Source organism: Canis aureus, chromosome 5 (assembly GCF_053574225.1).
Source record: "Canis aureus isolate CA01 chromosome 5, VMU_Caureus_v.1.0, whole genome shotgun sequence".
Classification (NCBI taxonomy): domain Eukaryota; kingdom Metazoa; phylum Chordata; class Mammalia; order Carnivora; family Canidae; genus Canis; species Canis aureus.
In genome coordinates, this window is record NC_135615.1 from 73,837,047 (window position 1) to 73,864,893 (window position 27,847).

At 41.4% G+C, this 27,847-nt stretch overlaps 1 pseudogene; it reads right to left on the minus strand.

Moving 5' to 3' along the window:
- Positions 1 to 25,297: 25,297 nt before the first annotated feature.
- LOC144313518 (large ribosomal subunit protein uL11 pseudogene) lies at positions 25,298 to 25,851 on the minus strand (annotated as a pseudogene).
- Positions 25,852 to 27,847: the final 1,996 nt, after the last annotated feature.

Here is a 27,847-nt window from a genome sequence, read left to right on the forward strand (position 1 = left end):
GATAAAGTTTTTTTTTTTATATTTATGTATTTATGTATTTATGTATTTATTTAGAGAGAGCATGAACAGAAGAGGCATTGGGAGACAGAGAATCTCAAGCAGACTCTAAAGCCTGATGTGGGGCTTGATCTCAAGACTCTGAGATCATGATCTGAGTAAAAAACAAGAGGCAGGCATTTAACCTACTGTGCCACCCAGGTACCTCTGAGACAAAGATCTTAAAGGAAAGGCAATGTAGCATGAACGGTACCAGGCTGCGGAAGTATGAGGAATGACAGGCCTTGGAGAGCCTTTCTAACCTAGTTTTGAGAATCAGGAAGAATAGATTACCCTGGGGTGAGATTTGAACCCAGACTTCCCAGGAAGATCCACAATATAAACACAATATTTTAGATGAATCACACATGTTTATTTTGTCTGGCCACAAAATTCTCCGAATCCTTGCTACTTAAAATGTGCTCTGGGATCAGTAACAATGACATCACCAAGGAGCTTGTTAGAAATGCAAGTTCATAGGCTCCACCCCAGACCTATTGAATTAGAAACTGTATTTTAACTAGGTAAATTAGACACCTTATAGTTTAAGACAGTGTACCTTCATTGCAGGAGCTGTGGCTTTTGGACTCAGTACCTTGGAAACATTAGAATTGTCAGCTCCACGAAGGGAGGATTTTTTTCCCTTCGTACTGTCTTCTGTATGTCCCAGTGCTTATGTGTGGTTAAAAACTCAGGCTAGGAGCTGGGAAACCTTATTCATTTAGTCTTACACTCTTCAATGTTCTTGCAGAAGATGCATCAGATACTGGGAGGACCTCAGCTACCAGCCAATGCTGTCTGTTAGAACTATCCCCAACGATGGAGATGTTCTATATCTGTGCTGTCAAATATGATAGCCCCTATCCACAACTGTCTATTGAGAACTTGAAATGTTGGCTAGTGTAACTGAGGATGGAGTTTAAAATTGTAATTAATTTTTTAGGGCAGTTTCTTTCAAAGATTTATTTATTCATGAGAGACATAGAGACAGAGGTAGAGACATAGGCAGAAGGAGAAGCAGGCTCCCTGTGAAAAGCCTGATGTGGGACTTGATCCCAGAAGCCCAGGATCACGACCTGAGCAGAAGGCAGACACTTAACCACTGAGCCACCCAGGCATCCCTAGGCCAGTTTTTTTTTTTTTTTTTAAGATTTTTAAATGTATTTATGAGAGAGAGAGAGAGAGAGAGGCAGAGACACAGGTAGAGGGAAAAGCAGGCTCCATGCAGGGAGCCTAACATGGGACTCGATCCTGGGTCTCCAGGATCACGCCCTGGGCCAAAGGCAGGCACTAAACCGCTGAGCCACCGGGGCCGCCCCCTAGGCCAGTTTTTTTTTTTTTTTAATTTTTATTTATTTATGATAGTCACAGAGAGAGAGAGAGAGGCAGAGACATAGGCAGAGGGAGAAGCAGGCTCCATGCACCGGGAGCCCTAGGCCAGTTTTTAAAAAAGATTTATTTATTTGTTTTAGAAAGAGAGAGTGAGTGGGGGAGGGGTAGGGAGAGAAGGAGAGAGAATCTTAAGCAGACTCCCTACTTAGTTAGCATGGATCTGGACGTGGGCTCAATTTCATGACCCTGAGATCATGACCTGAGCCAAAATTAGAAGTTGGATATTCAACAGACTGAGCCACCAGGCTATCCAAAATTGTGTTAATTTTAATTAATTTAAATTTGAATGGCCACACGGGGCTTGTAGCTACCACATTGACATCACAGGCCTAGACAAATCCTTTATTCAGTGGACAGGAAGACTGAGGCTAAAAAAGTTGTCAGTGACTTGAATAATTTCACACCATGAGTAGACTGGCACCTAGATACGATTTGATGAGCATTGAGGGTGAAGTGTACAGAGCATAGAAAGAGATAGATGTAGGTCTCTGGTAGTGGTTTCAGGCCCAAGAAACTGGACAACTCAGATAACTTCTCTGGGCCTCACATCCATTCTATAAAACGAGGCTTTTACTTTATGTTTGCTTGCTCTAAAAATTCCTTCTAATTATCCATGTTGAAAGGTTCTAAGGGTGTGTGGGTGGCTCAGTCAGTTAAGCATCTGATTTAGGCTCAGGTCATAATCTAAGGAGTCCTAGGATGGAGCTGCACATTGGGTTCCCTGCCTAGCAGGGAGTCTGCTTCTCTCCGTCTGCTCCTCCTCCTGCTCCTGCTCTTTCTCTTTCTCAAATAATAAAATCTAAAAAAAGAAAGAAAGAAAGAAAAAGAAAGAAAGAAAGAAAGAAAGAAAGAAAGAAAGAAAGAAAGAAAGAAAGAAAGAAAGAAAGAAAGAAAAAAGAAAGAAAGAAAGAAAGAAAAGAAAGAAAGGTCCTAATTGGATAATTTTTGTGCCTTCCTTGTACAGTGCCATCTAGTGGTGCACTGTAGACCCTGCATCTCCTCCTCTTGGCCAAGGAAGATGGAAACTCCAGCAAGTTGACCACTCCCTTACTGTGCCTAATTTGGCCATGAGATCCCACTCCGGTCTACTCTCCTTGGGCAAGCAGTGCAGTGCTGACACTGCTAGATGTCCCAGGGCATTTCGTGACCACCACCCATTCCCTCCATCCACAGGAACAAACTTTGTGACTCTGCTCTTGGTGGAGCAATACTTAACTCACATGTCAAAAGCCCATCCCTATGTCTGGTCCACGGTGTGGCAATCACCTCCTCTGCCAAGCCCCCAGTTTGATTTTTTTTTCTTTCTCTAGACACAGCCCAATTGATGACCAAGTGAAGAGCCAGTAGGTGGAAATCCATGAGCCTCTTAACATCAATCAGGCAAAGTGCTAGAAAGATTCTCATGGTTCTAACCCACAAGATCATAACAGTTCTGTGAATTTGAAGAAGTTATTTAATTTTTCTGAGTCTCGGTTTGCACAGTGGAGAGAAAAAATATCTATCTCTTGGGTAGTTTTGAGAATTGGAAATAATGCAGAAAGTACTAAGTCATAATAGATGATCAATAAATAGTAGGTGGTTATAATCACAGTAATAACATATACCTTCTATTTGCTTGGGACTGCTATCTGAACTCTAGGGGATACAGAAGGGTTGTAGAAGATGTGATCCCAGCAGGCTGCCACTGTGGTTGTGAGCAGCAGGCTACCACACAGAAACAAGAACAGATCATTGGAGACAGGGTATAATTAAGTGCAAAATGGTGGGTCATGGCCTGAGAGTGCTGTGGGGGCATAGAGCCAGGGAAGATAATAATCATCCTCATGTCTATGTAACACTTCAGTGTTTACACTGTCCTTTAACATCTATAATTTTACTTATAACAACTGTGAGGTGGATATTAATGTTGTCATCTCCATTTTACAGAGGGAACTGAGGCTCTTGGAGGCAATGGAACATACCCAAGGTCACACTGGGAAGTAGCAAAGGTGGGACTTGAGCTAGGGGCAGCCTGACTCAAATACATCCATTTTTCACTCCCCAGAAAGTTTTCTAGATAATTCTGGACTTAAAATGGGTCTTGAAAGGTGAGAAACATTGGAGAAGCAATGGAGGTTCCTCAAGGAGGGACACCCATTAAAGATGCAGGGGAAGAGGGTATGAAATTGGGTCAGATAACCACTGGGATCCCTCCGGGTGGGAAGAAAGCCCCAATTCTATACACTAATGATTCCTAAACCAGCCTGATGGTGCAGAAGAGGTTGGGGAGGGCTTCCTGGAGAAAGTGGCATCTACGCTGAGACCTAAAGATGAGCAGGAGTTGGCCAGAGCTTCCAGGCTAAAGAAATATGAGCACATTTAGGAAACTGGAAGTAGTTCAACCAGGCAAGAGCAGAGAGTGTTAGATGTGAGGCTGTGGCCATATGAGACAGGGCCTCGTAAGCCACATTGAGATCTTAGACTTTATTTGAGGCCACTGAGAAATCAATGAGGTGTTTACCCAGGCGATTTGAGCTTTAGACCAATCACTCTGATTGCAATGTGGAGACTCAATGGCAGGGGCCAAACTGGAGGCAAAGTCTGGTGAGGAGGCTAATGTAGCACTTAGGCAAAAAGGGAGGGCTGCCTGGTGGAGGGAGCATTGCAGGTGATTGGTGATTGATTGGAAACTGGGAGTTGGGGGGAATCAGGCAGAAAAAAAGGATTTGAGAATGACTTCTGGTTTCTGGTTGGAACAGCTGTGTGGGTGGCTCCATCTATCTCTGGGTTGGAGAAAAGGGAAAAGTTGTCCCTGAAGGGAGACCAGAGGGGAGGGGCTTCCAAGGGCAAGAGGATATAGCAGCTGATGGGGGAATAGAGTCAAGTACTCTTAGTGGAAGGAAGCAGAATTTCCTCTTTTTATTTATCAAATGCTTTAGGGACCTATTATGTGTCAGACACTAGGAATCCAGCAGTAAACCAAACAGACCAGGTCCTTGTCCTCATGGAGTGGGTAGAGACAGACAAGAAGCAGAGAAATAAGTATATTAAGGTGCTATGAATGACATAGAGTAAGGGGATGTGGGTGATGGAGGCTGCCATTTGGATGGGGTTGATAAAGGCTTCTCTGACTTTTAGGCAGACATGAATGATGAAGAGAGGGAAAGATATGGGGAGCAGAGGGAAAACCCTTCTGGGAAGAAAGAGTGGCAAGGCTTAGAGGTGAGAGGTTCTTTTTTTTTTTTTTAATTTTTATTTATTTATGATAGTCACACAGAGAGAAAGAGAGAGAGGCAGAGACACAGGCAGAGGGAGAAGCAGGCTCCATGCACCAGGAGCCCGATGTGGGATTCGATCCCGGGTCTCCAGGATCGCGCCCTGGGCCAAAGGCAGGCGCCAAACCGCTGCACCACCCAGGGATCCCCGGTGAGAGGTTCTTTGTATGCTGCAGCCACTCTAGCCATGGCAGGGGGTGGGGAAGGTCAGAAACTGGTTTTGCTTTCTCCCAGCTCTGCCACTTCCCACCTACATGACCTTGAATGTGTTACTTACCCTCTCTGAGCCTCAGCTTTCTCACCTCTGAAATGGGTATACTAATATAGAGGACTAAATGAAATGATGCACAGTGCCTGGCACAGAACGGATTCCTCACTAACTTCAACCTTTTGTTTTCGTTTTCCATGGCAGGACTAAAATATATGGGAGGGTGAAAACTGGTTTAACCGAGGTGAGAATCTGATAAATTCTAAGATTGAACTTTCATGGCTACTACTGCTGGCGGAAAAGTGTACACCAATATATGTGTCCCTTCATCTCGTTTTTCTCTTCTCTCTATTCCTCCCCCAGCTTCTGACCTGGACTTATTTGTGTTTCTAAGCAAGCCTGTTGAAGACTGATAATGGACCACTCTCCTGATGGCATGGTGTCCTAGGTTCAGTCTTAAAGTCTCTCTTCTGGCTCCGAGTCCCCTGTCCTTACCCACGGACTGGTTTCATTTCACTGTGGGAGGAAGGAGTGAGCAGAGGAGGTGTGGTGGAAAAAATGACTCAACCTTGGGTTTGGTGATTTGTACCATAAAGCTCCACCCTGCTGGGGGGTCCCTGTGCTGGGTGGGAGGCTCCAGCCCTTATCAGGTGTGGCATGTTGAGATTCTAAATGCCCAGCCTCTAAGGACCACTGAACCAGCCCAGTGTGGGCTATGGAGGTGATCGCCTCTGTGCTAATAACTTAGATTCTTGTCAGAACTTGTCCTCTGCAGGCAAAGAAGGAAGAGCACGTGGAAGGAAGGGGCATCAGGAGGGGAGGGTTGTAGGAGGCCTCAGGAAACTGAACTGCATGAACTTGGCTGAGTCATTATGTAATTAGCCACACCCTTGCTCAATAACCTTCAGTGTTTCCCCACTGCCACAGGATAAAGTCCCAAAGAACCCAGCCTACCCCCTCCCATGCTTCCTACTGTGATCTCTGCTTGGGATAAGCAAGACCTCCTTTTTTTTTTCCTGAAGCCTTTCTCCCATTTCATATATACGCATATATGCATATAGACACACATACACAGACATCAAATATAGGATATATAAAAACAAACTTTTCCTTTAGAATAATTTTAAATTTAAAGAAAAGGTAGAGATAGTCAAGACAGTTTTCGTATGCCCCTCACACAGCTTCCCCTACTATTAACACCTTACATTATTACCCAGGTGCATTTGTCAAAACTAAAAACTCAGCATAGATATATTTCATTAGCTGAACTCCAGATGTATTCAGATTTCACTAGTTTTCCCACAAATGTCTTTTTTCTGGTCTAAGATCCCATCTAGGACACCACATTGCATTTAGTACTCATGTCCCCTTCGTCTCCTCAGGTCTGGGACAGATCCCTATGACCTGCATAGTCTTCAGGAACACTGATCAGATCTTTTGCAGAATGTCCTTAACTTGGGTTTATCTGATGTTTTCCTCATGGCTAGACAGCATTAGGGGTTTATGGGAAGAATAGCACGGAGGTGAAATGGTCTTCTCTCACACTGTAGCAGGGGCACGTGTTACCCACGTCACTTATTACTGGTGACGTTAATGTGGATCACTCTGTGATACTCCCCAGGTTTCTTTACTGTGAAGATACTTCCACCCACTCCCACACCCTACTCTCTCTCCCCCTCTGCTATTTCCATACTCTATTCTTAAGCAAGTCACCAAGTCCAGCCCATACTTAAGAGGTAATGAGTGGATTTGTCTCTTCTCCCTTATTCTTTTATTGAATTATTTATTTATATCAATATGGACTCAACTCATATATATTTATTTTATACTTTGGGTTATAATCCAATACTATGTTATTTATTTTGTTACTCCAATTGTCCCAGCTTTGGCCACTGGGCAATCTTTCAGGTTAACTCCTTTGCCATGCCCCCATCCTTTTGAATATTTTCTTACTTTTTGGCAGTATAAGATGCTCTGGGCTCATCTTGCCTATTCTCTGCCCCAGGCTTTCAATGGTCCCCCACTGCCACAGAATCAGTTTCTCCAAATATCCCTGGTTCTTTTTATTGGAGAATTTTTTTAGAACCCCAAATCTGGACATTGGATCCTTGTTTGTTGCTACTGGGGAGTAGGCCTTTTTTTTTTTTTTTTTAATGAAAGTATTACAACAATGTTTTGAAATTGTGAATATACATACACAGAAGTGTAATCAAGCAGATAAGTACAGTTTAAAGAATAATTATAAATTGAAGATAATAAAATCTGTTTTTTTACTATTAATAATGTTCATTCCTTTGTATCTTCCTCCTGAAACCATCTCCTGGCAAGGCCAGGATTGGATGCCCCTCATTATGAGCACTCGTAACACCTGGCATTTATTCCTGTCCTGATTCTGTATTAATGCATTTCCATGATAAACAAGTTGGAAGATCCAGATCTTTAAGGGTGAGATCAAGCCAGCATTTCTACCATCCAGGGGAAAACTTCCTAACTTGCCTACTTGCCTGAGTCATCTGAGGATATAATGGGTTCCCTTTAGATCTGTGCTTCATTTGCTAGCCACATGGGGCCAATGAGTACATGAACTGTGGCTGGGTTTGAGATGGGATGATTTAATACAAAAAAAGAATGTAAAGTATCTCATTAACAGCTTTTTATATTGATTACTTGTTAAAAGAATAATACTTTGAATATGTTAAATTAGCTAAAACATTATTAAAATTAATTTCGCCTGTTACTTTTGACTTTTTTTTTTGTATTTAACAGAAAATTTTAAATTATGTACATGGCCTGCATTGTATTTCTATCAGACAGGGGTGTCCCCATAACTGGTTGTATTTGAGTACTGATTAAATTTTGGTAGAGTGGTGATGCCATCAGTAGAAGTTTGATTATGTGAAATTTATTTATTTATTTATTTATTTATTTATTTATTTATTTTTAAGTTTTTAATTTTTATTCATTCATGATAGTCACACACAGAGAGAGAGAGGCAGAGACACAGGCAGAGGGAGAAGCAGGCTACATGCAGGGAGCCCGACGTGGGATTCGATCCAGGGTCTCCAGGATCGCACCCTGGGCCAAAGGCAGGCGCCAAACCGCTGCGCCACCCAGGGATCCCTGTGAAATTTATTTATTGAAGTATAATAACATATAATGTTGTATTAGTTGCAGGTGTAAAATAAAATAATTCAACAATTCTATAAATTATTCATGCCTTTGATCCCCTTTACCTATTTTTCCCTTCTCTTTACCCACCTACCTCTGGCAACCATCAATTTGTTCTCTGTAATTAAGAGTCTGGGTTTTTTTGTTTGTTTATATCTTTTTATTCTTTGTTTTTTTGTGTTTATTTTGGTTCATAAATTCCACATATGAGTGAAATTACATAGTATTTGTCTTTCTCTGTTCCCACATCTTCTTTATCCATTCATCTGTGGATGGACACTTGGGTTGTTACCATGTCTTGGCTATTGCAAACACTGCTGCAATGAACATAGACATGGATCTCTTCTTAAATTTGCGTTTTTGTATTCTTCAGGTAAATACCCACTAGAGGAATTATTGGATTATATGGTGATTCTGCTTTTAATTTCTTGAGGAACTTCTTTTCCGTAGTATTTTCCAGAGTGACTGCACCAACTTACATCCCCACCAACAGCACACAAGAGTTCCTTTTTCTCCACATCCTTGTCAAAACTTGTTATTTCTTGTCTTTTTAATTATAGTCATTCCAACAAGTGAAAGGTGTTATGTCATTGTGATTTACATTTCCCTGATGTTGAGTGATGTTGAGCATCTTTTCATGTGTCTGTTGACCATCTGTATGTCTTCTTTGGAGAAATGTCTATTCAGTCCTCTGCCCATTTTTAATGGGATTATTTGTGGGGGTTTTTTGGTGTTGGGTTGTATAAGTTCTTTATATATTTTGGATATTAGCCCCTTGTCAGATATATTATTTGCAAATATCTTCTCCCATTCAGTAGGCTGCCTTTTTGTTTTGTTGATGGTTTTCTTCACTCTGCAAAAGCTTTTTATTTTGGTGTAGTCCCAATAGTTTAATTTTGCTTTTATTTCCCTTGCCTAAGGAGACATATGTATCTAGAAAAATGTGTCTATAGCTGATGGCAAAGAAATTACTGTCTATGTTTTCTTCTAGGAGTTTCATGGTTTCAGGTCTTATATTTAGGTCCTTAATCCATTTTAAGTTTCTTTTTGTGTATAGCATAAGAAAGTGGTTCAGTTTCATTCTTGTGCATGTAACTGTCCAATTTTCCCAGAACCATTTGTTGAAGAAACTGTCTTTTCCGCATTGTATACTCTTGCCTCCTTTGTCATAGACTGACCATATAAGCGTAGGTTTATTTCTGGACTCAATACCCTGTGTGTCTATTTTTGTGCCAGTTACCATACTGTTTTGATTACTACAGCTTTATAGTACATGTTGGGATTGTGACCCCTCCAGCTTTGTTCTTTCTTGAGGTTGCTTTGTTATTATTCAGGGTCTTTTGTGGTTCCATACAATTTTTAGTATTATTTGTTCTAGTTCTGTGAAAAATGTTGATATTTTAATAAGGATTGCATTAAATCTGTAGATTACTTTGGGCAGTATGAATATCTTAACAATATTCGTTCTTCCAATTCATGAGCATGGAATACCTTTCCATTTGTTTGTGTCATCTTCAATTTATTTCATCAGGATTAGATGATTTTTTTTAAGTTTTACATGTTTATTTTTTTTTTAATTTTTAAAAAAATTTTCTTATTTATTTATTTATGATAGTCACACAGAGAGAGAGAGAGAGAGAGAGGCAGAGACACAGGCAGAGGGAGAAGCAGGCTCCATGCAGGGAGCCTGACGTGGGACTCAATCCCGGGTCTCCAGGATCGCGCCCTGGGCCAAAGGCAGGCGCCAAACCGCTGCGCCACCCAGGGATCCCTACATGTTTATTTTTATGTAATCTCCACACCCAATGTGGAGCTCAGACTCACAATCCCAAGATCAAGAGCCACATGCTTTTCTGGCTGAGCCAGCCATATTCCCCAGGATCATGTGATCTTTCTAACATAGATTTTATCCTTGAGAGTTTATGATTCTATACCTTTAGACTTTCTCCTACTCTTTGCCTCTACACTCTTCTATGAAATTGTTCTTACTCCCCAAACATTCCCTTTGGTTGTTTGTTTCTAAGCCTCTATTTGTCCAGTATGTTCCATCTAGAATGCCTTCTCTCCTATCTCTTTTGTCAGAATCTTACCAAACCTGGAAAGCAGTTCACGTGCCACCTTATCCATGAAGACTTTCCTGGCCCCTTACAGCCAGAATAAACTTTGAACACTTCCAGAACTACTATTCACCAACCCCGCCATACATTCTGTACTTTGGCAGTTTGCTAGCTTCCCTCCCCTACTAGATTGGGAGTGCCTGGAGGGCAGGGGGAAATGGCACAGATATTTCCAAGAACCAATGTCCAGATCCTCAAACTTCGCTTGTGCTCTTTCTGAAGATCCATTTTCTGGAGAACACATGCTTGAGTCCAGGGCTATCTTCTTTCCCATCTTCTCTGCTCACACTTTACAAAAGCCACTCAACTTAGGGTTTTACCCACAGCACTGTGGAGATGGGGGGTCTTGCACTTTCAGGGCACCAACCAAAGGTGAAGGATTCTAATGACAGTAATAAGGCAAATCGGGCAATTGCTAGTTCCTTTCTTTCAATATAGTTGAAGGAGTTTCTAATTTTGTTGTCATTAAAAATAACTCTTCATGATAGATCACTATGTGATTTTTGGCTTGTAACTCAGAAGGAATTCATTTTTTTTAAATAGATTTCTTTTTTTTTTTTAAGATTTTATTTATTTACTTGACAGAGAGAGAGCACACAAGCAGGAGGAGCAGCAGAGGGAGGGGGAGGAGGAGGGACAGGTCCCCCACCAAGCAGGGAGCTCAATGTGGGGTTCGATCCCAAGACCCCAGGATCATGATCCACGTTGAAGGCAGATGCTCTAACCAACTGAGCCACTCAGGCACCCCACTCAGAAGGAATTCAAATAATTAGGTGAAATTATTGTAACAAAGCTCCTTCCATTCTCATCTTACCTATGGGTAACATGGTTTCTTAGTGATTCTATCTATAGAAATAAAAAAGAGGTATAAAATTGTGGCTGAATCCAGCCTTATTCTAATAATAAGCAATATTTATCCAGAAATATATGAACTCATTGCAAAAAAACTTATTTTAATAAGAGCTGCATTTCCAATATTATTTTACTCCTGGCTTAATAATTATTTATGTTAAAAAACAAGATTCAACTGAGTAAATTTGACAAACATGAATCAGGTAACATCCCATCTAACAAGTAGAGGTGTGCTTGAGGGAGTTGTACAAAAATGTAAGGTTTTTATGGGAAGGAGGATGAGGCAGGAAAGTTACAAACAAAAGAAAAGAAAGGCAAGATCATCTTCCCTTAGGGGGAAAGGCAGGGGTTCTTACTGCAGACTACCTCATCTTCCTTTGGGAGAGGAGAAGGCTTATGCTTGGATTACCTCATTGGTGCTTACCAGAAAATTCTTGATTGACTGATTAGGGTTTACGTTTCTCAGAGAGATTGAAGAACGATTGGATTAGGAATTAAATCCTGGTTTAGTAACTTGGCCTGGCCCACCCAACTAATGCCGTTTGGGGCCTGTGGTTTCCTTTTTCTTGTCTTTCTCTTTTTCTTTCTTTCTTTCTTTTTTTTTTTTCTTCTTTCTTTCTTTCTTTCTTTCTTTTCTTTTTTCTTTCTTTCTTGTCCTTCCTTCCTTTCTTCCTCTATATTTTATTTTTTTAAATTTTATTTTGTGGTTTTCTTTTTAACATTTACCTAAAGATACATGTTATGGGGGCACATGGCTGGCTCAGTCAGTAGAGCATGCAACTCTTGATCTTGGGTTATGGGTTCAAGCCTCATGTTGGGTGTAGAGATTACTTAAAAATAAAGTCATAGGGGCACCTGGGTGGCTTAGTCGGTTGAGCTGTCTGCCTTCAGTTCAGGCCATGGTCCCAGAGTCCTGAGATTGAGTCCTGTCTCAAGCTCCCTGCTCAGTGGGGAGTCTGCTTTTTCCTCTGCCTCAACCCCAGCTTATGCTCTCTCTCTCTCTCTCAAATAAAATCTTAAAAAAAATAAGAGGGTATCCCCGGTGGCTCAGCGTTTAGCGCCACCTTCAGCCCAGGGCCTGATCCTGGAGACCCGAGATCGAGTCCCACGTCGGGCTCCCTGTAGGGAGCCTGCTTCTGCCTCTGCCTGTGTCTCTGCCTCTCTTTCTCTGTGTGTCTCTCATGAATAAATAAATAAAATCTTTAAAAATAAATAAATAAATAAATAAATAAATAATAAAAAATAAGATCTTTCAAAAAAGATATGTTGCTTTGATCAATTATGTAACAATACATATAATAACAATACTGGTGATATTTAAATTATTTAAATTTCAAAATTTTTTATTTTCAAAAATTTTAAATTGTAATTTTATATGTAAATTTCTGTTGAAGTATACATTAGGTAATCAATAACAGACTTTCAAGCATAAAATACATCACCCTAGGATAACATTATGTGAAAGGAAGCAAAATGTAACTATACATTCAAGAACAAAAAAAGAATGATGTAGCATTTCTGTCTGTGAAAGTAGAGCTTGTTTCAGTTTTTTCTTGAAATGAATGATAGTATGTTGATGACGGAACAGTTTTATTTAAAATATTGATATTTAAAATATGCTAGGAAATATATCCTTTGCAGCAATTTATACTTATGATGAACATTTTGGTTGTCATTCAAAAAATATGCCACAAAAAAAAAAATATGCCACATATTCTGCCTGTGGACCTGCAGATCCATTCTTCACCCTCCTCCTCCCTTCCTTTCCCCTGGTTGGCTCACATGTAATGAAGGATAGTTGGAAGAAAGGCAGGTAGGGACAAGGGGGCCCCCCCATGCTAAGAGGAAACCATCCTTAGAAGGAATATACACCACCCAGAAAGGAGCCTTCCACCTTTTCCCACGTGATAGATAGATGGCAAAAACCTGATTGGATGACAGGTGCATGGAAGGTTAATCAGATTAGAACAGCTCGCCAACAAGTCCATAAAAACTCCTAGACTTAGAAACTCGGGTGGCTACCCTCTTGGGTCCCTTCCCTCATTGGGGGCTTTGTAGTCTATCATTCTATCATTACTTGCTCAATAAACTTTGCTATGTTGCCCACCACTCTTCGTCTGGACTACCACTTCATTCTTTGAAGCGGCGTGACCAAGAATAGCGGTTGCTAAAGGGGAAGAAATCCTGCTAACACCTGGAAGGAGGACATCAACCACTCTGTGATTTCTGGCCTTGGCTTTGGTTTGGCCAATGGGGAGTCTTAGCAGGAGACAGAGGGGGATAAAGAAAGTGAGGTCAGGATCTCTATTGCCCTCGTTCTTACCTCTGCAGGTCTAGTCAGTCTGGCCTTGTCCCTGGACAGAAAGGTAGTAGTCCTCTCAAACAGAGAAGCTGCCCCTCTAGCTTTCAGATGGTAACTGCCTGGCTGCTGCCCATCTCAGCTTCCTGCATGATCCCTTCTGATTTTCTCTACCTTGATCACACCTTCTAAATTACCCCTTTATATATAGTATAACCATCTTGAATGGTCCTAATTTGAGTGTGCCACTGTTTCCTGTTGGAATCCTCACAAATACAGAAGGGATGCATAGTTTTTCAAAATCCCTTAAGGATTTTATTTTTTTTTAATTATTTTTTTAACCTTTATTTATTATTATTATTTTTTATAAATTTTTTATTGGTGTTCAATTTGCCAACATACAGAATAACACCCAGTGCTCATCCCGTCAAGTGCCCACCTCAGTGCCAGGCACCCAGTCACCCCCACCCTCCACCCACCTCCCCTTCCACTACCCCTAGTTTGTTTCCCAAAGTTAGGAGTCTTTCATGTTCTGCTCCTTTTCTGATATTTCCCACTCATTTTTTCTCCTTTCCCCTTTATTCCCTTTCACTATTTTTTATATTCCCCAAATGAATGAGACTATATAATGTTTGTCCTTCTCCGATTGACTTCTTTCACTCAGCATAATACCCTCCAGTTCCATCCACGTCGAAGCAAATGGTGGGTCCCTTAAGGATTTTAAAAGCAAAAAAGTCTGAAGACTGCTGATCCAGATGACAGCCTCATCCATTTGTTCCATAAACATGTACTGCATCATGCCTAGTGCTCCACTACAGAGATGAATTACATGAGGTCCCTTTCCTCAAGTAATAATAGTGGAACAGAAGATGCACAAATAATTAAGCAAAGAGCAACAGAATGGAGTATGATACGTGTTTTAATAAAGATATGGACAATAAGTTTGGGAGCACAGTGGAGAGAGCAACCAAGTAATTTTACTTGGGATAACTGGGGATAACTTCACAGAAGAGGTTTCATTCGTTTTATGGCAGCAAAGATAAGTAGGAGCTTGCTTGAGAGGGAAAGGGAGAAAGGGCATTTAAGGTAAAGGGGCAACGTGAATAGAGAACCAATGGTTATCAGAGGATCGCTGAGTCATGGCTGGGTTTCCAAAGGTGGTTCAAAAAGCACAAAGAATAAAGGAAATAATATGTAAATATGATTAGGCTAAAATAAAGAAATTAGACACCGCAAAAAGCATTGTAAACAAAGTTAAAATACTAAATGGCTCCCTGGAAGAAGGTAATTGCAATTCATATATAAAGAACACCTAGAAATCAGTAAGAACTAAAGATTAGCAAGCAAGTTGAAACATAGGCAAAGGACAGGAACAGGCAATTCTGCAAGAGGAAGTCTCTAAGGGAGAGAAATGCAGATTAACACCATGAGATACTGCTTCCAAGTAACAAAGTGGAAAGGGGAAAAATAATAACTCCACAATGGAGAAACCTGGAAATGCCACATTAACCACGTGCCTAAGGGTAATAACATCACCAGTAATAAGTCATGTGGGTAGCACATGCCCAACCCCCCACAAGGACGTGAGAAGAGCACTTCACCTCTGTGCTATTCTTCTCGTAAACCTATTACCTTGTCGAGTCATGAGGAAAACATCAGATAACCAAAATTAAGGACATTCTGCAAAAGATCTGATCAGTGCTCCTGAAGATTATCCAGGTCATAGGGACAGGAAAGATAGAAGCTGTCATGGATCCAAGGAGACTAAGGAGACATGAGGACTAAATGCAATGTAATGTCCTAGATGGGATCTTAGATCAGAAAAAGGACATTAATGAAATCTGAAATCATCTAAATTTAATTAATAATAATAAGCTGGGGCACCTGGCTGGCTCAGTTGATAGAAAATGTGACTCTAGATCTCAGGGTTGTGAGTTTGAGCCCCACATTGGGTTATAAAGATTGCTTTAAAAAAATAAAAAAATAGGGATGCCTGGGTGGCTCAGTGGTTAAGCGTCTGCCTTTGGCTGAGGTCGTGATCCCAGGGTCCTGGGGTTGAGTCCCACATCTGGCTTTCTGCAGGGAGCCTGCTTCTCCCTCTGCCTATGTCTCTGCCTTTCTCTCTGTGTCTCTCATGAATAAATAAATAAAATCTTTTTTTAAAAATTAAAAATTAAAAAATAAATACAAAAAAAAATAAGCCAATTACTGCTTCTTAATTGGCTTCCTCATTTTGAAAAATCTGTCAAGGTAACATAAAATGTTAATGAAATTGAGTGAGAAGTATATGGGAACTCTCTTGACTATGTTTGCAACTTTTCTGTTGACCTAAGATAGTCCAATAATAAATACTCCAAATAAAAAGTTTATTTTTAAGAATGTTGAGGGGCTCCTGGGTGGCACATTTGGTTAGGACTCTCACTCTTGGTTTCAGCTCAGGTCCTGACGTCAGGGTTGAGAGATAGAGCCCAGCATCCGGTTCTGTGCTTGGTACAGTCTGCTTGAAATTCCCCTTCCCTCTTCCTCTGCCCCTCCTCTTCATCTGCTCTCTCTCTCTCTCTCAAATTAATAAATAAATCTTAAAAAAATGTAGAGACACTATTTTCTACCCATCAAATTAACAAAAATAAGAAGTCTGACTCAAACAGGTATCAAGAAGATATGGGAAAAGTAGCTCTCTCATATTTACAGGTAGGAGGGCAAAAGATACCTTAGGAAGGGGCACCTGACTGGCTCAGTTGGTAGAGCATGTGACTCTTGATCTCAGGATCGTGAGTTTGAGATTAAAAGAAAAAAAGATACTTTAGGAAAACACTTTAGTCTATTAAAGCAGAGAATGTATAAACTTTAGAATCTGGAAATCATTTTCGAGTATACAGGGAGAAGAATTCTTTTTTTTTTTTTTAATTTTATTTATTTATTCATTAGAGACACAGAGAGAGAGGGAGAGGGAGAAGCAGGCTCCATGCAGGAAGCCCGATGCAAGACTCGATCCCAGGACTGCGGGATCACGCCCTGAGCCAAAGACAGATGCTCAACCACTGAGCCACTGAGGTGTCCCCAGGGAGAAGAATTCTTAAGCATGTGCATCAAGAGATATGTACAAGGGCAGTTGATATGATATTCTTCACAATAACAAAGAATATTAACTTGCACAATAACAAGTTGCACAAAATTAGAGCAACTTGAATGTCCATTAATAGGGAAACACATTTATTTATTTTAAAAAATATTTTATTTATTTATCTGAGAGAGAGTGAGATAGAGTGAGGGGAGTGGGGAGGTGGGGCCAAGGGGGAGGGAGAAGCAAGCTCACTGGTGAGCAGGTGGCTCAATATGGGTCTGTTCCTAAGACTCTAGGATCATGACTTGAGCTGAAGGCAGATGCTTAACCGACTGAGCCACCTAAACCCCCCAAGAGAGAGACACATTTAAAAATTGACATATGTTGGCATGCTGGGTGGTGCAGTTGGTTTAGTGTCTGACTCAGGTTGTGATATCAAGCCCCACATTAGGCTCTGCATGCTCTCAGCATGGAGTATGCTTGAGATTCTCACTCCTTCTCTTTCTTCCCCTCTCACTTGTTCTTGTTCTTTCTCTTTCTAAGATAAAGAAATAAATCTTTATAAAAAATTGAGGTGCATTAATATGATGAAATATTTACTACAGAGCAGTTCAAAAGAAAGAACAAGATCAATATATATCAACATGGCTAGATGTTAAAAATATAATATCAAGTGAAAAGGTAAAGATGAAGAAGGATAAATATGATGCCCTCAATATGAATTTAAAAGACTCACAAAAATACCATATATTGTTTATGTTTACATGTATCCTAATTTGTTCACCTAATAGATCTTTCATGAGTGCCTTATTATGTGCCAAGTGCAATTTTCAGTTCTGAGGATACAGCAGTGAAGAATAATAGCTAACAATTATATAGGACTTGCTGTGAGCCAAGGGCTCTGTGATAATAATAATAATTAATAATAATAATAGCAAACACTTGTGTAGCATTTACTACATAACAGGTATAATTCTAAGTACTTTACATACATTAGCTCATTGAATCCTCATAGTAACCTTATGACATAGATTCTATTATTACTTCCATCTTAGAGTGCAGTACAGTGAGGTGAGCTTGCCTAGGGTCACATGACTAGACTGCGGTAGTGAGAGCATTTGAATCCAGGCAGCTTGGCTCCAAGTCTGTCCAACCAACCATTATGCTCTCTGCCTTGAATCTGTGCTGTCATGGAGCTTGCGTTCTAGGGACGACAAAAAAGGCCATACAAAAAAAAAAAAAAAAAAAAAAAAAGCCATACAAATGTGTAGTATGTGTAGTGTGAAGACAGTGAAAGAGCTGCACGAGAAAAATAACAAGGGGGAAGGAAGAGGGTGAAGGGGATGTGGGAGTCAGGGAAGACCTCATTGAGAGATAACATCTGAGCAAGGAAGTGAAGGAGGAAACCATGCAGATATCTGGGGGTGACTGCATTCCTGGCAGAGGGAATAGCAAAGGTCAAAGACTCTGCGGAAGTAGTAAACCTGGAGTATTTGAAAATAAATAGCCTGGAAGCCAGGGTAGTAAAGCAGAGGGAAGAAGAGGAAAAGATGAGGCTAGAGAGATGAGGGTAGAGAGATGAGGCTAGAGATGATGAGGCTAGAGAGATGTGAGGGCTACATTGCATGGGGCCTTAGAAGTCTTAATGAGGATGGTGGAGGGGGTCTAAGCAGAGGGTGGCAGCATCTGACTTGGACTTTCCAGGGTTCCATCTGGCTGCTTTGTTGAGATGAGACTGCTCAGACGCTTTTGTCATACCTGGGCAAGAAATGACAGTGGAGGTGCAAAGAAGTAGTTGAGTGCTGGACATATTTTGCAGATCCATTTGGCAGTATTTTCTGAGGATTGGCCTGAAAGAGAGAAAGGAGTCTAGGATGACTCAGGTTTTTGGCATAAATAAGTGGGAAAATGGGGGGAGTGTTTCCTGGATGGTGCAAAAAAGCAGGTCTGAGGATTGGGGGATGGTCTGGAGTTCCCTTTTGGATGTTCTGCGTCTGAGGTTTCTGTTGAACAACCAGGTGGACATGTGCAATGTTCAGATGGACGCTGTAGTCTGGGGTTTATAGCAGAGGAGATAAAAAAATCTGTGTAGGGTCTGCAAAGAGATGTTATTTGAAACCATAAGAAAGGGTGAGATCACCAGAGACATGAGTGTAGATGGAAAGTGCTGCAAAGGTGAAGACCAAACCCTGAGGCCTCAACAAGCAGAGGCTGTGCAAGAAGATGAGGAAAAGGGAGCTGAGACGGGGAGGATTTGGCAACAGGAGACTGAGAAGGAACAGCCAGTGGGGTGGAGGAAGACCAGGGGGAAAAAGGAGAGAGTAGGGTTTCACCAGCTAATTGAAGAAATGGGTTCAAGAAGGAGCAAGTGATCAAATGTGTTGAAGGCTCTGATAGGTAAACAAAGATGAGGACTGAGGAATGACTGATTGAGCTACATGGAAGTGTAGGGGGGCAGAGGACAACACTCCAAAATATGCTACTTTGGTGTAAGGGTTATTTTGAGCTGAAGGCAACTGAGGAGGAGCAGATACAAGGAAGATTCTCTGTCCTCCCCCTCTTTGGATGAAGGGAGGACACAAATTTACAAGGGTGTCCCTGCTCCTTCTCCACCAGGAAGAACAAGAGTTAATCCCCAAGCTAGCTTTAGAACGTTAGCCTGGAGATAGCACCCGAGGAGTCCATATAACAAATTTCACTAATGAGCCTCTCTTTATCATTAGTTTCCCATATATTTGCCTTCCCAACAATTTGCTGCCCCTGGAGACAGGTTCTTTTTCTTTGTCTTGTCACTTCCCTAAAAATGTATTGTTCCTTGGCTAAGATGATATATAAGCCCAAGTTCTCACTCAACTTTTGGGTCACTCATCTGTGGGCATGCGATCATGAACTTCTACTTGCTCTTCCCTTGTTAATCCATCTTTGGCCAATCTCATTTATGGGGCCCCAGCTGGAGAACCTAAGATGGGTAGAGGAAGAGACTTTTCCTCTCCAACAGAGGACATTAGTGACATTGACAAGAGGGTTTAGTTATGGGGGTAAAAACCTAACTGGATCAGATTTCAGACGATGGGAGGAGAGATGATGCAGACAGTATAGACAGTTCTCTCAGTTTTTGGCAGTAGCTGGAGGGAGTGCTGAGTGAAGCGATGTGTGTTAAAATGTCAAAATAATACATTACACTCATGATAGAAGCTGCCTGTCATTGATAGAAGTTGATGTACATCACATCCATGACAGAGGTTGATGTCAATGATGGTTCAAAGAGACTCTTTAAGATTTGATAGAACAGTACATATATCTGCTAAAAAAACCCATCAAAGACAAATAATAATTATATGTTGAAAGCAAATATAAGGAACAGTAATTGTTGACAATTTAGAAGTGAAAATTCTGGTGTTTGTTATGTTATCTTTGTACTTTCAAATTGTCTTATAAATAATTAAGAGGGAAAATAAATAAATAAATAAATAAATAAATAAATAAATAAGGGGGAAAGTTGTGGGCCTAAATGCATGAAGTACCTTGTGTGCTATGTGGAGAATGGGGTGTACAGCTGTCTAACCAGAGGATGATCACGGCTTAGAAGGTTCTCTCTGAAAGCTTTGTGTGTGCCCCACTTGTGCACAGCCAACTAGAGGTGGAAGTAATAAAAAGTTTACTTTTTTTCTTTCTTTCTTTCTTTCTTTCTTTCTTTCTTTCTTTCTTTCTTTCTTTCTTTCTTCTTTCCTTCCTTCCTTCCTTCCTTCCTTCCTTCCTTCCTTCCTTCCTTCCTTTCTTTCTTTCTCTCTCTCTCTCTTTCTTTCTTTCTTTCTTTCTTTCTTTCTTTCTTTCTTTCTTTCTTTCTTCTTTCTTTTTAAGAGAGGGCCAGGGGAGGGGTAGAGGGAGAGGAAAAGAGGGAATCCCAAGCAGTCTCCACTCTTAGTGAGGAGCCTGACTCAGGACTTGATCTCAGATCCCTGAGATCATGATCTGAGCCAAAATCAAGAGCCAGATGCCTAATCTACTGAGCCATCCAGTAACCCCAAAGTTTACTTTAATAAATCAGGCCAGTTTTCCTTTAAAAAAAAAAGATTTATTTATTTATTCATGATAGACATAGAGAGAGAGAGAGAGAGAGGCAGAGACACAGGAGGAGGGAGAAGCGGGTTCCATGCCGGGAGCCCGACGCAGGACTCCATCCAGGCACTCCAGGATCGCGCCCTGGGCCAAAGGCAGGCGCTAAACCGCTGAGCCACCCAGGGATCCCCAGGCCAGAGTTTTCCTAAGTGAGAACAGGGCCATCTGCTTCAAAACCTCCCAAAGACAATAAAAATCCCAGCCCTGGGCCCTTCCTTTCCAGCCTGCTAAATTTTAACTTCTCCAGCAGGGCCAAGCAATCTGTATCTGGAACATGGAGTGGCAGCAAGTTCAGGGGAAGACGGGAGGCCGGGTTTTTTTTTTTTTTTTTTTTTTTTTAAGATTTTATTTATTTATTCATTCAGAGAGAGAGAGAGAGGCAGAGACACAGGCAGAGGGAGAAGCAGGCTCCCTGCAGGGAGCCCAACGGGGAACTCCATCCGGAGACTCCAGGGCCACGCCCTGGGCCAAAGGCAGGCACCAAACTGCTGAGCCATCCAGGGATCCCCCAGAGGCCGTGCTTTATACCTGTAGGTAGAAGTACCTATGGGATGTCCAGGCAGTGAGTAGATATATCAAGTTCAATGATGGGTGTTTATCAGATTCTTCATTGAATTCCCACTGCAGGAAGCACAGGAATTTGCACATAGTAGGTACTAAATATTTATTGAGTGAATTATGATCTTAGCTTAAAATCCTCTTGCTGAATTCCAAATTCTTTTTTTTTTTTTTTAAGATTTATTTATTTATTCATTCAGAGAGAGCGAGAGAGAGACAGAGACACAGGCAGAGGGAGAATCAGGCTCCACGCAGGAAGCCCGACGTGGGACTCGATCCCAGGTCTCCAGGATCACACCCCGGGCTGCAGGCAGTGCTAAACCGCTGTGCCACCGGGGCTGCCCTGAATTCCAAATTCTAACTCCAGACCATCCTCCCAACTCTCTTCTAGTTGCCTAGGGTGTGTGTATGTTTCCATACTGGCTATCAGCCTAGAAAAGTAGGAAAAACTTAGGCTTCAGAGTCAGACAGACTTGGATCCACACCTGACCCCCCCTTATTCTCAGGAAACAAGCATTTATCCTCTTGGGGCCTTGATTTTCTCGTGTGCAAATAATGTCCTGTCATCCATTAATTAATTAATTAATTAATTAGATCTTCTGCCCTCGTGGAGCTTACATCCTATGTGGGAAATGGCAGTAAACAATAAATATAGTAGATAGGTAAATTATACCATATGTGAGAAGGTGAAAAATGCTACGGAAAAAAAAAGGAGCAGAATAGGGGCTGGGACTGGGTGGTAGTGGTGGTGGTTGGACAGGGGAAGCCTCACTACTAAATAGGGTTATCAGGCAGTAGGCCTTGTGCAGGAGGGAGATTTGTGGGAAGGTTTGAGGGATGTGAGGGAGTGAGCTGAGTGGATATGTAGGGAAGAGTGTTCCAGGCAGAAGGAACAGTAAATGCTTAAGGCCTTGAGGCAGAAGCGTCTAAAAAATAGCAAAGAGGTTAGGTGTGGTTGGAATGGAGCAAGTGAAGGGGAGATTGGGAAAAGGGGCAGTGATACTATACAACGAAGGAAAGAAAGAAATGAACAGTTGCTGAGTGCTAACTATGTGCCAGGAACTGAGATTGACATACGGTAGCCATTTCCACCTTCAAATAACCTTACAGGTGCAAGGGCAAGCAGATCTCTTTTTGTTGTGCTTAACAGATAATGCATTTGTTACAAATTGAAGGTTTGTGGCAATCTGGCATTGAGCAAGTTTATCCCGCTGTTTTTCTAACAGCTTTTGCTCACTTTGTGTCTCTGTGCCACATTTTTTTTGGTATATTTTTTTAATTGGAGTTCAATTTGCCAACATATAGCATAACACTCAGTGCTCATCCCCTCAAGTGCCCCCCTCAGTGCCCATCACCCAGTCACCCCAACCCCCTGCCCACCTCCCTTTCTACTACCTCTTGTTCGTTTCCCAGAGTTAGGAGTCTCTCATGTTCTCTGTTCTGAGTCTCTCTCACCCTCACTGATATTTCCCACTCATTTTCTCTCCTTTCCCCTTTATTACCTTTCACTATTTTTTATATTCCCCAAATGAATGAGACCGTATAATGTTTGTCCTCCAATTGACTTACTTTGCTCAGCGTAATACCCTCCAGCTCTATCCACATTGAAGCAAATGGTGGGTATTTGTCATTTCTAATGGCTGAGTAATATTCCATTTTATACATAGACCACAGCTTCTTTATCCTTCATCTTTCGATGGACACTGAGGCTCCGGGCGCAAGCACGGTGTGGGGGAGTAGGGACAGAGAGAGGGGGAAAAGCAGAGTCCCTGCTGAGCTGAAACAACCAACAGAGCCACCCAGGCACTCCTCTGTGCCACATTTTGATAAATCTCACAATATCTCAAACTTCTTCATTGTTATTTTATTTGTTACAGTGATCTGTGATCTTTGATGTCACTCTTGTGTTTTGTGGTGACATGAACCACACCCATATAGGACAACAAAGATTAAGACCCTAACTCTTTTCAATTCTACGAAGTCTGAGAGAGGAGAGGAAGCTGCAGAAAAAGTCTGAAGCTATCAGAAGTTGGTTCATGAGTTGTAAAGGAATAAGTCATCTCCTTAAAATAAGTGTAAGATGGAGCAGCAAGTTCTGATGTAGAAACTGTAGCAAGCTTTCAAGATCTAACTAAGATAATTGATGAAGGTGGCTCCACTAAACAGATTTTCAATGTAGACAAAACAGCCTTGTGTTGGAAGAAGATGCCATCTAGGACTTTTTTTTTAGTCTTTTTTTAAATTTTAATTTTATTTTATTTATGATAGGCACACAGTGAGAGAGAGAGAGAGAGAGAGGCAGAGACACAGGCAGAGGGAGAAGCAGGCTCCATGCACCGGGAGCCCGACGTGGGATTCGATCCCGGGTCTCCAGGATCGCACCCTGGGCCAAAGGCAGGCATTAAACTGCGCCACCCAGGGATCCCCCCCCCCCTTTTTTTTTTTTAAGATTTTATTTACTTATTCATGAGAGACACACAGAGAGAGAGGCAGAGACACAGGCAGAGGGAGAAGCAGGCTCCACACAGGGAGCCCGACGTGGAACTTGATCCCAGGTCCCCAGGATCAGGCACTGGGCTGAAGGTGGTGCTAAACGTTTGAGCCACCTGGGCTGCCCCATCTAGGACTTTTATAGCTAGAGAGAAGTCAATGCCTGGCTTTGAAGCTTCAGAAGACAGGCTGACTCTCTTGTTAGAGGGTAATGCAGCTCATGACTTAAGTTGAAGCCAATGTTCATTTACGATTCTGAAAATCCTAGGGTCCTTAAGAATTACACTAAGTCTACTCTGCCTGTGGTCTACCAGGGGAAGAGCAAAGCCTGGATGTCAGCATATCTGTTTATAACCTAGTTTACTGGATATTTTAAGCCCACTATTAAGACCTATTGCTCAGAAACAAAGATTCCTTTCAAAACATTGCTGCTCATTGACAATGTACCTGGTCAACCATGAGCTCTGATGGAGATGTATGTCAAGATTTATGTTGTTTTTGTGCCTGCTGATACAATGTTCATTCTATAGCCCATGACTCTGGGAGCCATTTTGACTTTCAATCTTATTATTTAAGAAATACATTAAAAATTATATTTCATATGGCTATAGCTGCTTTAGATAGTAATTCCTCTGATGGATCTATGAAAAGTAAGTTGAAAAGCTTCTGGAAATGATTCATCATTCTAGATGCCATTAAGAACATTCATGAATCATGGGAAGGGGTCCAAATATCAACATTTAGAAGAAGTTGATTTCCACCCTTAGGGATGACTATGAGGGGTTCAAGACTTCAGCGAAGGAAGTAGCTGCAGATGTGGTATGAACAGCAAGAGAACTAGAATGAGAAATGGAGCCTGAATATGGGATTGACTTGCTTGCTGCAACCTCATGATAAAACTTTAATGGATAAGGAAGTGCTTCTCATAGACGAGTGAAAAAGTGGTTTCTTGAGATGGAATCTACTCCTGGTGGAGATGCTGTAAAGACTGTTGAAATGACAACAAAGGATTTAGAATAGTACATAAACTGAGTTGATAAAGCAATGGCAGAGTCTGAGAGGATTGACTCTAATTTTGAAAGAAGTTCTACCGTGGGTAACAAGTTATCAAATAACTTTGTATGTTCCCAAGAAATCGTTCATGAAAGGAAGAGTCATCAATGCAGCAAACTTCATTGTTGTCTTATTTTAAGAAATTGCCCCAGCCACCCAGGCCTTCAGCACCCGCCACCCTCATCAGTCGGCAGCCTTAACATCGAGGTGAGATCTTCTCAGCAAAAAGATTATGACTTGCTGAAAACTCAGATGGTGGTTAACATTTTTTAGCCATAAAGTTTTTTTTTTTTTGGGGGGGGTCTTGTCAAATGGGTCTCTTTTTATTTACTTTTTATTTTTTTAAGATTTTATTTATTTATTTATTCATGAGAGACACACAGAGAGAGAGGCAGAGACACAGGCAGAGGGAGAAGCAGGCTCCATGCAGGGAGCCCGACGTGGGACTCGATCCCGGGTTTCCAGGATCAAGTCCTGGGCGGAAAGCAGGCGCTAAACCGCTGAGCCACCCAGGCTGCCCTGTCTCTCTTTTAAAAAATATGTTATTTAACTTACTATTTTTAAAAGTTATCTCTATGCCCAAACTGGGGCTCAAACTCATGACCCTGAGATCAAGTGTTGCATGTTCTACTAAGCCAGCCAGGCACCCCAAATGATCCTTTATTGGAATATTTTCCTTTGTAGTTCTTAACTAGCTGAGCATTCCATTGTACCACTATTAATGTCATCTATGATGTCATGAAGGTGGTGGCCATCAACACTGCAACCCACAGATTGGGCCATCCCAGGATCTCTTTAATGGTTCCAAAGAGTTCTCTGGCTAAAGATCTGTGCTGCATCTGTTAGGTAATGTCAACAATCTCATCAAAAGTGATATTTCCACTGTGCTTAATGTTTTTCTTCTTTCTGTCTCTTGACAGTTCTTTGAGGGCTCTAATAATTAGGGCCAAGGCTGAAGATATCTCTTCAATCTGGGACTATCTATTCTGAATGGTCAGTTTCACTGTAATCCTCAGACTCTTCTAATCACTGCTTGCCTTGGTGATGTCATCACCAACATTTTCTGGAGATAGACCCAGAGGGTGGATTGGGCCCAGGGCAGACATGACATTGATCTCCCTAACGGTGCACCACAGGCAGATGACTTCGATCTTGTTGGGGTCAAACTTAGGTGGCATGGTGGAGGTGGCTGGTGTCAGATGAACCTGGATTCCAGACCACCAAAGACAGTTGCACCTTCACCTCCTCTGAACTGAAAGCCAAACAAGCCATAAAGTATTTTTAAGTTAAGATTTATTTATTTATTTGAGAGCGAGCGAGCACGTGCATAAGCAGGAGGAGGGGCAGAGGGAGAGAAGCAGGCTCCCTGCTGAGCTTGGAGCCTAACATGGGGCTCAATATCATAACCTGAGATCATGACCTAAGTAAAATCAAGAGTCAGATGCTTAACCGACTGAGCCACCCAGGCACCCCTGGGTAAAAAAATAAAGTATTTTTAAATAAAGGTATGCACAGGGGTACCTGACTGGCTTAGTCAGTAGAGCATGTGACTGTTGGTCTCAGGGTTGTGGGTTCAAGACCTACTCTGGGTATATGAAGAAACTAAGTGACAAAACAAAATGTAAAATGTGACTTGGTCATGACATACAGCTAGTAAGTGGCCCAGCATATTCTTTCCACACATTATTTGCTACATATATTGATGTCATAGCTATAGCAATTCCATAAAATTCCCATTACTTTTGTTGAAAATATTCAGTGAGGGGACAGGGAAGCAGACATGGCTGGGGGTGCGGGGGGAGGAGATGCCACCCAAGGTCCAAGCATCTGAGACTGCACTAGATCTGCAGGGGGAAAGATCTGCACAAACATGTCTTCTCTGAGTTGAGAAGGATGGGGCTGGAATGGTTAAAAAATGAGGACTTGCTAAAACAGGGTTAGAAATATCACAGTATATTTAACTGTTTTTAATAAGATCACACTTTTACCCTGAATAATATAATAGTGATATAATTTATCTGAAATTATTAAATTCATAGCACACTCTAGGTGGTAGAGTCTCATGATGGAACCAATTTTCAGATATCCCTTCCTTTTAGTCTGTCAATGTGTCTATGTGACTGAATGTATAACTTCATGCAGTCCTAACACCAAAAGTCTACATTTGAGGCCCTCAGTACATGTAAATAAAGATAATGATATATATATGCATATATATGCATATATATACACATCATATATGCATATATATGTGTGGTGTTTGCTGGGTACTGCTCTAAGCTTTCCAATGATTCCTGTCTACAGCTATGACCTCTTAAATTTTACCAATTCCAATGAACACGTTCAAATCTCAGTTTCACCACTGCTGTGGATTGAATTGTACCCTCCCAAAAGATGTTGAAGTTCTAATTTCCAGGACCTGTGAACATGGCCTTATTTGGAAATAGATGATTGAAGATGATCAAGTTAAGATAAGATCATTAAGGTGGGCCCCCATCCATCTGACTGGTGATCCTGTAAAAAGGGGAAATTGGGACAGAGACCCAAGGAGATGACCACATGAAGACTGGTTATGTTGGCATAATCATCCAACCTCAAAGATTGTCAGCCAACCACTGGAAGCTAGGAGAGGCAAAGAATAGATTCTCCCTCAGAGCTCTCAAAAGGACCCAACTCTGCTGACCCCTTCAATTAAGACCTCTAGTCTGCAGAGTATAAGACAAAAATTTCTGTTCTTTTGTTTTTTTAAAGATTTATTTATTAATTAATTAATTAATTAATTAATTAATTCATTCATTCATGAGAGACATAGAGAGAGGTAGAGACATAGGCAGAGACAGAAGCCGGCTCCGGGCAGGGAGCCAGATGTGGGACTCGATCCCGAGACTCCAGGATCATGCCCTGGGGAGGCGCTCAACTGCTGAGCCACCCAGGTGTCCCCAAAATTTCTATTCTTTAAACCACCCAGTTTGTGGTACTTTGTTACAGCAGCTCTAGCAAACTAATATAACTATATACTAGCTAAGGAATTCTCTTGCTTTCTCACCTGCAAAACTGGAATGGTTCTATAGGCTAGGATCTATTCTAAACAGTTTGTGTAGATTATCTCATCTGGTCATCATAGCATCCCTCCAAAATAGGTAGTGTTACCATATGCACTTGACAGATAAAAAAGCTAGGGAACAGAGAAGTTAAGTAACTTGCTCAAGGTCATATAGTAACCAAACACATAAGATA